This window comes from Grus americana, chromosome Z (genome assembly GCF_028858705.1).
Source record: "Grus americana isolate bGruAme1 chromosome Z, bGruAme1.mat, whole genome shotgun sequence".
NCBI classification, from domain to species: domain Eukaryota; kingdom Metazoa; phylum Chordata; class Aves; order Gruiformes; family Gruidae; genus Grus; species Grus americana.
Window position 1 is genome coordinate 2766413 of NC_072891.1, and position 11272 is coordinate 2777684.

The window sequence follows — 11272 nt, forward strand, 5'->3', positions numbered from 1 at the left end:
ATTAGAAGCTCACATGGCAGCAGCAGGGAATGTAGGGTTCCATAGTATTTTAATTTAATTTATTTCCTTACTTTTTTGCAAGGGTGCAGAATCAGGCCATCAGACCTTAGATCCAGGCTGCCAAGACAACCGACACAACCATGCTCTTTCCAGATGGAAGCAGACAAGAGACTAGCAATAAACCTGCTCTTAATTAAACATTTGTCTTGCAATTACATACTTCTGAGTAATTATCGCCATCAAGACAAACATCAACTGGATTACACAGAGCAGAGACAGACGGTAAAGGTTAACGGGTCTTTTTCTCCCTTTGCAGTTATTCCTGAGATCCTGCAGAGGGAAGGGCAGGACAACTGGAGAGCTGCTATCACTACAGGGTAGGAACAAGCCCGTTCAAGGAAGAATTAACCCAAACTAGCAGATTTTGAAATTACAGAACTGAGAGGATGAATGTCCCTCTTCCCTCCCCAGCCCATCCATCCCCACAGTGGGATCAGCGTAACAGCTTCTTCAAACACAACATTGTCTCCCCTTGAATCACGTCCTTCTACATTAAGTAACCCCAATTCCTATCTTTTTCCTTATATCAAACCTTTTTAGCCATCCTTGCTTCCATCTTCTGGCTTCTCTGTAATTTCTCCTGTAAGATGCAAGCAGGACCTCACAGAGAAAGGGTCCAAGCCAGGTCCCCACCTGTAATTAGTAGGTTTCCATTTCTAACAGAGTTCCCATTTCATAAATCCAGTTTTATATACATATAATATATATATTATATATATATGTAATTTTTTTTAAATTACATGTGGCTATTGCAAAGCAAGCCAATTGATTCCCACTTTAATCTGTGCTCCGCTGTGCTCATCAGGTCTCCTCCAGCATACTGCTGCTGGTACTACCTTGACTTCTCCTCACTGTGGGTATCTCTCTCTGTCATCATCCTGAGATGTGGCATGAGGAGAAGGCAACACAGCACTGTCAGACACAGGAGCAAGGGCAGCAGGATTATCTGCAAATTAGATTTTAACAAAATTCACCAACCCAGCACCTTGAAGTTGTGGATAATTCATTGCATCCAGCTGTGAGAAGAAAGGGATGCCCAGACATAAGGCAAGCAAGAAGAAACCAGACAGAGATTTACCATCCCAATGCTCCTGCAGCAGGCATCACACCAATTGCGTCGAGTCTGCAAGTCTTCCTGTGCAGGCAAGGCAGAGGTGCTTGTGCTCTGGCATGGGTCAAAGCATCACATAAAACCCCAGACTAGTAAAACAAATAGGAAAATATGGATTATTAAACCCAAACATTTGAATAAATCTCAGACTCGCACAAGAACCGACTTGAAAAGCCACGCTTACTCACGGCTGTCTTCCCCAAATGAGTTGCAGGTCTCTTCCCTGCTATCAACAAATCCTTTTTCTACTTTGAAAACAAAGGCTGCACAGAAAAGCAACCTCGGTGCATTCCCAAAGATTAATCTGATTTGCTGAGCCATGGCTGAATTATTAATGATTAGCGCTGCGGTTTCTATTAAGGAACAGAAAATAGAGCATACAGGTAGCAACCATTACACCAGCAAATCTTTTAAGACAGCACAGCTCACATCTATGAAGAAGCTCTTCCAACTCCTGGCCTGCTCAGGCCACAGGGAAATTTAATTATTTAGGTTTCTCAGCTGCTGCATAAATATCAAACAAAAAACATTAGTTCATAATTGAAACACTGCTGCTCAGCACGCAGCAGGAAAAGCTGTGTCAGCAGGGACGAGTGAGATGAGGCTGGCCAGTGAAGAGATATGTGGGAACACGGGCTGAGCTTCTCCAGTGAACAAATTCCCCCTGAAATCTGGGGACACAAGAGAATAAAAAAGGAAAAAAGGCTAATTTTGGACTGGATCAATCCACAAGACTTCTACTGAGCATGAAACAGCCTTAAAATATTGCCAGGAAGGTCCAAGCAGCTCAAGTTCACAAACTGATGTAAAGGCCTGGATTTATCATCACTTATTAATCTCACATCAATTAAACAAGAAGCACTACTAAATTGGAATAGAAAAAAAACTAAAGCCATTGCGTTGCTATTCACTGCTAGGATATGCCACTACTTTATTTGCATTCAGTAAACCCGTGAAAAATTGAGGAAATGGGAAAACCCATTTTCCTAGTGCAATTCTCAATACGAGGAAGCAGATACTATGACCTAATACATCAAAGTACAAAGACACTTAATTGGTTTTGATCGCAGCTTTCCAAAATACTTGTTTTTATTCAGCTTTGAAAGCAACACATGTAGGAATAAACTTGTTCCATGTTTCTGTCCATATGTATAAAATGCCTTAAGTGCTTCTGCCTATACATAAACCTGAGCATGTTTAAAGTGGTTTCATTTAAACAAGTTTTTCTGTATTTTAATTGCATCCCAATTCCCAGGAAATTCTGTGTGACGGAAGTTAGATTAAAAAAAAAATTAAACGGTTGATTTTTATATTAAGAAAGCACCATTTAGCTTTTGTACTTTACTGTGGAAAATGGTAAACCTAATTACAAGGAAATTAAGCTTTGGAGCTGCTTAAATATATATATTATCCTGATTATCACCCGCATGGGTTCCAAATTTAGCCCAGCTCTTGTTTTTAGTTGCAGTCAACATGTCTTAAGGGGTCTCATCCAGTAAGAATCAAACACTCAGGGGAAAAAACCCCTATAAATGCAAAACTGGATTAAAAATAATTATTTAAATCAAGGCTTCCTGCTTTTCCTTGTTGGTCTTCAGCACAGGATTTCTCTGTAGAGAGCTGAATGGTTTTGTAGCTCTTTTCAAACACAAAACCACATCACTCCTCTGATGCGAGCGAACTTGGACACACACTTGCCTGGGGCAAGCAAGAGAATTTGCCTTTTTATCGAGTGACTGCAGTCACGATGGTCCATCAGGATTATTTAGTCTCTTGAGCCATAGTAAGCACTATCCTAGAGAAAAGGTTGTTTTGCTTCTTTCTTTATATTAAGAGAATAATTCAGAGGGTCACTCAATAAATCTGTGCATGGGAGGGAGACCCTTCTCAACTCAGAGACTTTGTCACAGTCCTTGATATCAAATTATTTCTTTATCTAGCATTCTCTTCCTTACACAGTTATTTACCAGCTTTGCTCAGTATTAGCTCCCTGTAAGCGAAGATTCAGCACAAATGACATGAAACACTCATATTCTCTTCCTCCTCGTGGGCACTATGAAAGGGAACATGTGCTCTCACAGATGGAAATTGCTGCCTCCTGAAATAACACACAGCTAAACACCGAACTAAATAGTCGTGGGTAAGAGCGCTCTGAGCACTGATTTCAACAGATAATTATTACCATCAGTGCCTCTTCAAAAGAGGAGGTAAGGAGAACGGAGAAAAAAAAAAGCATTTTTTAACCAACAAAACAGCAAAGCAACAGGAACAAAGAGCATTTTAAAAAGCAACTCTTCTTAGTCTCAACTTTTTAGATGCATGCGTGGGTCCCCGACAGGCACAAAACCCAACTACCCTGGGACTGCGCAAGTCGCTGGCTTTCTTCTGCCAAGCAGCACTGTTGGGAGGTTCATTGGTCCTGTTCCGGCCACACTTGTGCAACCTTGCTTTCGCATTGTCAGACAGCATCTTTCCTGTCCTCCAAACACCCCACCGTGCAAGGCAATGGGATTGTTTCATTTCTGACCGTCAAGGCCGGTGGACACACTGAAGCATGCTTGAAGTCTTGCAGAGATGAGCCAGGGGCTCCTGAGGTAACAGGAACCAAGAGGGAAACACAGGTAAAATACCTCAAATGAATTCCAGCTCTCCAGTTAGTCACCTTCATCAGGGGCCCAACTGAAATGCCCCCATGCAAACACACATAGCACAGGGAACACACGAGGAGTTGGAGATGTGCGCACGCCTGCAGGGCCGTGATCTCACTGGCATCATGGCGATGTGGTGGGATGGCTCCTATGACTGGAGTGTTGGGATGGAAGGGTACAGGCTCTTTAGGAAGGACAGGCAGGACAGACGGGGCAGGGGGGTGTCACCCTCTGTGTCAATGACCAGCTGCAGCGCATGGAACTCCACCTGGGGATGGGTGAGGAGGTTATGGGTCAGGATTAAAGGGAGCACTGGGGCCAGGGAGGTCATAACGGGGATCTGCTACAGGCCACCCAAGCAGGGAGACCGAGCGGATGAGGCCTCTATAGACAGATAGGAGCAGCCTCATGTTCACAAGCCCTGGTCTTCATTGAGGGACTTCAACCACCCTGCTATCGGTTGGAGGGACAACGCAGCAGGCCACAAGGAGTCCAGGAGGTTCCTGGAATGTGTTGATGATAACTTCCTCCTCCAAGTGACAGAGGAGCCGATGAGGAGAGGTGCCACGCTGGACCTTGTTCTCACCAACAAGGAGGGGCTGGTAGGGGATGTGAAGCTCAAGGGCAGCCTTGGCTGCAGTGACCACGAAATGGTGGAGTTCAGGATCCTCGAGGCAGTGAGGAGTGCACACAGCAAGCTCATTGCCCTGGACTTCAGGGGAGCAGACTTTGGCCTTTTCAGGAACTTGCCTGGTAGATACCATGGAACAAAGCCCTGGAGCGAAGAGGGGCCCAAGACAGCAGGTTGGTATTCCAGGGTCACCTCCTCCAAGCTCAGGAGCGATGCATCCCAACAAAGAAGAAGTCAAGCAAAAATGCCCAGAGCCCCCCACACCCCCCCTCCCCCCCATGGATGAACAAGGAGCTCCTGGGCAAAGTCAAACCCGAAATGAAGCCTACAGAGGGTGGAAGTGAGGGCAGGTGGCCTGGGAAGAATACAGAGAAACTGTCCGAGCAGCCAGGGATCAGGTCAGGAAAGCCAAAGCCCTGATAGAATCAAATCTGGCCAGGGACATCAAGGGCAACAAGAAAAGCTTCTGTAGGTACATCAGTGATAAAAGGAAGACGAAGGAAAACGTGGGCCTCCTCCGGTGACATGGACAGTGGGATCGAGTGCACCCTCAGCAAGTTTTCCAACACCACCAAGCTGTGTGGTGCGGTTGACACGCTGGAGGGAAGGGATGCCATCCAGAGGGACCTGGACAGGCTGGAGAGGTGGGCCCGTGCAAATCTCATGAAGATCAACAAGGCCAAGTGCAAGGTTCTGCATGTGGGACAGGGCAATGTCTGGCATCAATACAGGCTGGGTGGAGAATGGATTGAGAGCAGCCCTGAGGAGAAGGACTTGGGGGTGTTGATTGATGAGAAGCTCAACATGAGCTGGCAATGTGCACCTGCAGCCCAGAAAGCCAACCGTGTCCTGGGCTGCATCAAAACCAGCATGACCAGCACATTGAGGGAGGGGATTCTGCCCCTCTACTCTGCTCTCATGAGACCCCCCTGCAGTGCTGCGTCCAGCTCTGGGGTCCCCAGGATGAGAAGGACGTGGAGCTGTTGGAGTGAGTCCAGAGGAGGCCACAGAGATGATCCGAGGGCTGGAGCACCTCTGCTATGGGGACAGGCTGAGAGAGTTGGGGTTGTTCAAGGCTCTGGGGAGACCTTAGAGGCCCTTCCAGTCCCTGAAGGGGCTCCAGGAAAGCTGGAGAAGGACTGGTGACAAGGGCAGGGAGTGACAGGTCAAGGGGGAATGGGTTTAAAGTAAAAGAGTGGAGATTAGGATTAGATGTTAGGAAGAACTTTTTCCCTGTGAGGGTGGTGAGGCCCTGGCGCAGGTTGCCCAGAGAAGCTGTGAGCACTGGCTCCCTGGCAGTGGTCAAGGCCAGGTTGGATGGGGCTTTGGGCAACCTGGGCTAGTGGAGGGGGTCCCTGCCCATGGCAGGGGGGTGGAACTAGATGGGCTTCCAACCCAAACTCTTCTATGATTCTATGATTCTATAAAAATCCAGAGACTACTGTTGTGGATTACTTGCAAGAACAGGTAAGAAAATATTTATATTGTCCTGAGAATTATTTAGAAAAGAACAATTGGGTCCTAAACAAGGAATTCAGGCTGAGAAAGGAGGGGAAGCGTATGGCAGTATCCTGGAACCCAGCCCTGCAGCAGTGTTTAGCATCTGATTCTCTGAGGAGGGTGCTCCTTACTTTGCAGAGCTGGCCTTTTCAGGCTGCTGCTGAGAATCCTGTTGTGTTGGGTTTGCCTGGCAAGGTTTCGGTGGCGGGGGGGGCTACAGGGGTGGCTTCTGTGAGAAGCTGCTAGAAGCTTCCCCTGTGTCTGACAGAGCCAATGCCAGCCGGCTCTAAGACGGGCCCGCCGCTGGCCAAGGCCAAGCCAATCAGCGCCTCTGTGATAACATATTTAAGAAGAAGAAAAACACTTAGAGAGGGAGCTTTTGCAGCCGGAGAGAGGAGTGAGAAGATGTAAGAAACTCTGCAGACACCCAGGTCAGTGCAGAAGGAGGGGGAGGAGGAGCTCCAGGCACCAGAGCAGAGATCCCCCTGCAGCCCGTGGTGAAGACCATGGTGAAGCAGGCTGTCCCCCTGCAGCCCATGGAGGAAGGATGAGGGGGTGTAGAGATTCCACCTGCAGCCCGTGGAGGACCCCACGCCGGAGCAGGTGGAGGCACCTGAAGGAGGCTGTGGCCCGTGGGAAGCCCACGCTGGAGCAAGTTCCAGGCCGGACCGGTGGACCCGTGAAGAGGGGAGCCCACGCCAGGGCAGGTTTGCTGGCAGGACTTGTGACCCATGGGGGACCCCACGCTGGAGCAGTTTGCTCCTGAAGGTCTGCACCCCGTGAGAGGGACTCCATGCTGGAGCAGGGGAACGTTGAGAGGAGTCCTCCCCCTGAGGATGAAGAAGCGGCAGAAACACCGTGAGATGAACTGACCATAACCCCCATTCCCTGTCCCCCTGTGCCGCTGAGGGGGGGAAGGTTGAAGCCAGGAGTGAAGTTGAGCCCGGGAAGATGGGAGGGGTGGGGGGAGGTGTTTTAAGAGTTGATTTTATTTTCTCATTCCTCTACTCTGTTTTGCCTAGTAATAAATTAGATGAATTCCCTCTCTAAGTTTGGTCTGTTTTGCTCGTGACGATAATTAGTGAGTGATCTCTCCCTGTCCTTATCTCGACCTGCAAGCATTTCGTTATGCCTTTTCTCCCCTGTTTAGTGAATGAGGGGAGTGAGAGAGCGGCTCTGATGGGCACCTGGCCCCCAGCCAGGGTCAACCCACCACACCTGTACCACAAAATAGAAAGATGACAGAAGACTCTATCCTGCAAGCCGTCACTTTAACATCAGAGCTTTCACAAAGAGTAAACCAATGAGGAGGAAATAATGTATGAAGGGAGGTTGATCTATTACATCTACGGCTGTTTTCCTGTATTACTGCTACTTGTAAATCTGTTGCATGCTGAGGGCAGCTCTTGCCCGGCATGCCTAAGAGAGGTTTAACTCATTCACGTTCGTATATATGCATACATCCCTGTAACTGTCCTGTGTTTGGCAGCTTCATTGCTGCGGGGTAAGGAACTACAGCGACTGGACAACCACACAGTGGTTTAATTCCACCGGTAACAACAGCGTGCCTCTGAGCTGCTGCAGGCAAGATGTGAAGAACTGCACAGGGCGCCTGGATCAGCCACAGGAACTCAATACGCGGGTGAGGATAAAGGGCATGGTTTCACAGCTGGGCTGTGATCATTCTCAACCAGCCAGAAACAGTGAGGAAAGCACTGCAGGCAGGATTTAGGGATGATTTCACACTGTTCTTTCCAGCCGTTTGTCCCCCAAACTCTTTTCTTCCTGTAGTTTTCCTTCTCACGTAATTCTGTAAAAGCTCCTAGATGACCTAAAGGAGGAACACCAGCTGGTTTTGCAGGCACCAGTCTGGATGTTTGGTCTCATCTGTCTACTGGTGACAAGCCTCCATTCCACGTTGCTACAGAAGCAACGTGACAAGGCCGGAGCGCTAGCTCGGGGCACGTCGTTGTTCAGACTGATCTGGGGTAGGGAAGAGACTCTTCTAGGATTGACCATGAATCTGGAGAATTGCATACCAGGCTCTTCAGTCTGGGGCACAAGCCCATAAGTGGACTTTTATAGATACCATTGGTCTTCCTGGCTCTGAGTTTTGGGCAGTTCTTTAAGTGACGTGAGCCAGAGGAGATTCTGAAAAGCGGCAAATGTCGCAGTTAGTCAGTGCTTCTCCCCAGGCAAGAGGTGAACCACAAGCCATCAGGTCTGGAAGACAAGAACGGAAGCCCTGAGGTCTGCAGTGGTTGCTCGGACAGGCCCTACAAGGTCCTGCTGCCTTTGAAGGGTCAGGGAGAGAAAAAAACAAAACAAAACCAAACCAACACAAAGCCATCCAGCTGTATTGTATCTTTTAATTTGCTTTCACCCATCTCTCTCATGGCAGAGCTGTGCAGAGGAGCTGGAGTCTGGGCTGCAGAGCGTTATCAGCTATGCTATGCTTGTAATCCTGGGTTTTGCCATTGTAAAGGTAAACGTTTTATCTCTTCCCTCATGGAAAATAATAATTTGATCCCGGGGCTTTTTCTTCTACCATGTCATGTTAGCCTAGAGCCTTTGCCTGGCTCTGAAGTAGGCCGAGTCCTCTGTTCCTCGCTTGTTTTCTTCCAACTTTCTCCATTTCATCTGCCTGACGATAAGGGAACGTTGCAGAACACTGTTTAACATCCCACTCCTGAACTCAGTGCAGAAGCCAAAAATCTGTCCAGACACCATCTCAGAACTGGGGCTTGACTTAGTGGCCCTAGCAGAGAGGTGATTGTTTACAGCGTTTGATCTCATGGGCTTAAATGGCTCAGCGACATCGTTTCCATCGTTTCCCTTCCCTCTATAAAAGTGATGAGTTCTACACTCCTGTTACTATTGGTGATGAACCCTCCCCACCAGGATTTCTCCTGTGATCATCTCTAAGGATTGCCTTAGCATACTCTGCACGATCTTTATTTGCATATTTTATAGGCATAAATATTTTTGCAGAACTCATTTTAAGTCCAGAATAATCCCATGCTTTCACTGATTTTTATTTTTTCCCCACAGTAAGATAACTAGGAATTAATGTGGATGTATAAATTAATGGGAGAAGTTGGAGAGGAAAAAGTTAAGCTGGAACTATTACTGGAAATTGATGTGCCAAAAAAAAAAAAATCACTTTCTGTAGATGTATTTTCTAAGTGTTTTGTAATATGAAAGGGGTGTCCTTGCTATGATGAAGCCTAATTAACATACAGGTGTTGAGTCTGATGACTGAAACAAACCCCACAGCAAATCTAAATCTCTTGTGCACTCTCTTTCAGTTCTTCGGCATGCTGAGTGTCTGCGTGCTTACCTGCAGGAGAGAAGACAGTGGATATCAGCCTCTTTACTCAGGGGTGTTTGCTTAATAAAATGCAAAGATCACTTTTCTTTTGCTTCCTGATGATAAAATAGACTTGTAAAGATGACCGCTGAAGAACAATGTATCACCTTCTTGCTAAATATTTTATTTGATGTACGTGGAACAGAAAGAACGTTGTGTATTGACTTGGGAAAGTTTCTTGCGGGTGATGTGAAATGGCAATTTCAATATTCGGTGCCCTACAGTGAGGTACCTTGATCTTGCATGCCACAGCTTTCTGTATGGTTATCGTAGATTTGGATTTGTGACTTCAGACGGCACCAGGTGGCGTAATGGACTCCAGAAACAAACTTACTTCTGCAGTTCTTTCCTCTACCCTTGAAACATGCAGAAGAAACCTTATTTTTAATCACTAAACTGATTGAGACCGCAGGAGGGGTTTCAGTTGTCTGCGCAAATGCCGGGTCATTCTAGGCATGATTAAACAGAAAATGAAACTTTTGAACGCCAGGTTCAAATATTCTTCATAAGCATGGGGAGTTAGAGTATGTTCTCTTTGTGTCTGATGGTGTTTCTGGTTTTATTTTTTTGTCTCCTTCTTCTGGCTGTGTCACCGAAATTCAGGAATAAAAGAAAACTCCATAACACCAATTTAGCATTAGGAAGCAAGCATTTCCTTTTATTGCAGTGCTGGGTGTCAGGAGGATAGCTCCTCTAATCAGGCACACCTAATGCTGCTTCTCTTGTCCTATTTATACACAGGTGTTACAAAGATTACAAAGTGGTACACTCCCCATTACAATAAGTGGTTCATATTTCTTTGCCTTGTCTGCAAACTAGAACGCATGCTCAGTTCCTTTCTCCGCCTCTATCTTTTGAGTAGGTGGTATCATTTGGGTGGGGGGCTTATGAGTTGTTGGTCGTGGGGACCCTGGCCCAAGTCACCTGTCCCCTAGTTTCTCAATACTTGGGTCCTGGTAATTGTTCGCTGTATGCCTCGGGAAGATAAGGATGCTCCTGGCGCCAATTAGCGTCCTCCCTTTCTGAAAAGTATGTACATAAGGACCGTGAAGTGTCTTGTAGCTCCTCCTTTTTATCCTGATGTGTAACAGGTGCTCATTCTAAGAATTGTTAGCCTTCTACCTAAAGTAACAATGAATAGTTTCTTATCACATATCATACAAGCAGGCCTTCGTTACAGGCCTGTCTTTTTGGCTACATTTGTACGTTGTAATTCAGTTTGTTAGTGCAAGACAACCCTGTGTTTAAACAGACATTTGAGTTGTTTTTCGAAGCAGCTAGCAGGTGTGGAGAATCCCAGGGTAGGAGGGGATGTGTGCTTTGAGCTTTTGGGACATCTGTCCTTGGCTTTTTTTTGGTCTTTTTTAAACATTATTATTATTATTATTTGACATTAAAAATTGCTTATGCAGGCAAGGCTTTTGACATATTTTTTTTTCTCCTTTTACTGATGGGTTTATGGTTTGTCTAAAAGACAGGCTGCGTCTCTGCATTTAATGTCGAAGTTGCAAGAGCTACTGAGATGAATACGGGCAGGAAGATGGGAGTCGCAGGACATGTTGGCTCGGTGTGGTTGGGTAGACAGGCTGCTGGAGGGGTTTGTGCAGCCCTTCCTGCTTTAGCTTTTCACTGCTGAAGGTGTTAAGATGATGCATTCTTGCAGCAAGTAATTTCAGTAACCTGTTGCCTGGCAGCGTCGGGCGGCTCCTCGTTTGCTTGTTTTCTTCTCTCCTTAAAGGTCTGCTGAATGCAGTCGCTGCTTGGCTTGCATGGCTGCTTTAAAATGGTCCTTCTCGAACTCCTTTGTATGTTAGTGTTTCCAGTTCTTTAGATTTCTGGGTGGTTTTAGAGTTGTGGTGGGAGGGAACCAAGAGCTGTTCTTTATTAGGGAATTATGGAAAAGCAACCGTGCATTTGCTTATTTTTTTCTTTGGTGAGATAAGCAGTCTACC

At 46.6% G+C, this 11272-nt stretch overlaps 1 long non-coding RNA gene across 1 annotated transcript; it reads left to right on the plus strand.

Annotated features, from left to right (window-relative positions):
- The first annotated feature begins 7279 nt into the window (after positions 1–7279).
- On the plus strand, positions 7280–9882 carry LOC129199129 (uncharacterized). The gene is made up of 3 exons (XR_008574596.1): positions 7280–7592; positions 8352–8435; positions 9259–9882. It is a non-coding gene; the product is annotated as an uncharacterized LOC129199129 (long non-coding RNA).
- Positions 9883–11272: the final 1390 nt, after the last annotated feature.